The sequence below is a fragment of the Chenopodium album genome, chromosome 6 (assembly GCF_948465745.1).
Source record: "Chenopodium album chromosome 6, dcCheAlbu1.1, whole genome shotgun sequence".
Taxonomy (NCBI): Eukaryota; Viridiplantae; Streptophyta; class Magnoliopsida; order Caryophyllales; family Amaranthaceae; genus Chenopodium; species Chenopodium album.
Genome location: NC_137839.1, coordinates 38,020,738 through 38,021,935, shown reverse-complemented (window position 1 = coordinate 38,021,935; position 1,198 = coordinate 38,020,738).

The following is a 1,198-nucleotide window of genomic DNA, read 5'->3' as shown; positions in this document are numbered from 1 at the left end:
GTTTGCTAGGGATGTTTATAATAGGGATAATCATGTTCATAATATTGATGTGCAATGCCTTGATTTTTCTAATGTTAGCATGATTTCCCATGATTTGTCACATGATCCCATTAGTGAACCTAGAACACATGATTTCAACTCCATTTCCCCTTTTGTTCATGACGATGAAGTACATGCTCAAGTTGTGATGTGTTTCAATATTCTTCATTATTTACCATGCCTTCTTGTGATGTGCTTCGTTCCCTTGATGATGAATCTTATGCCCTTGATTGTGCCCCTACTCCCCTTTGTGATGAATATGCTCATGATCTTAATGTTAATTCTTCCAATCTTGGTTGTATTTCTTCTCCTCTTGTTGAGCCTCAACCTTCTACATCTTTTGAATCTCTTGTCGATATATTTGAGTCTCAAATTAGGCACATTGAGCTTAATGATGATCTTGGGACTAGTAAGGAGATGATTCTTCAATCTATGAGAGGTCAATTAGAGATAATGAAAAAGAATGAGGAGCGTCTTGAGGAGGGAAAGAGAAGAAAAAATGAGTTAGAAAGCCAATTGTCATCCTTGATGCTTGTTTGTGAAAAATCTTAATTTGATGTGTGTGTTGAGGATGATGATGATGATCATTTTGAACAACCAAGAGTGTGTGAGGATCCTACTGTTGAGCAAAGGAGTGAAGGAAAGGGAGTTGAGAGTGATGATGATTATGATGATTTTGTGAATCTAAACTCCTCTTCCTTGGTTGATTATGATGAGTCTCAAGTGTATGAATGCGACTCTTCTATCCATGAGTGTTTGGATTTGTTTGAGGTTATGTCCAATGTGTTTATTGAGAGTCAAATGAAAACCCATAGCCTTCTAAGTGAGTTCATTGATGATGCTTCATGGGAGAGAGATGATTTTGAGCTATATTTGCATCCATTCATGCACGGTTTTGAGGACTTGGGTTTTGAGTTTGTGGAAGGAAAGGTTGTTTATTGTGGTGCAAAGAAGGATGAGGTTGATTCCTTTGGAGTTTTTGAGCTTGAGGGAGATGTCGATTGTGAGAGGACTTCATTTGAGGACTCTATGATTGATTTTCATGCCCTCATTGGCGATGTGAGACCTTGTGTTGAGGGAGTCGCGAACCCTTTGCCTATTTCTCATACCCCTTTTTCTCAAAGGTTTGACCACATCCCCTATTGCCCTATTTTTCTCC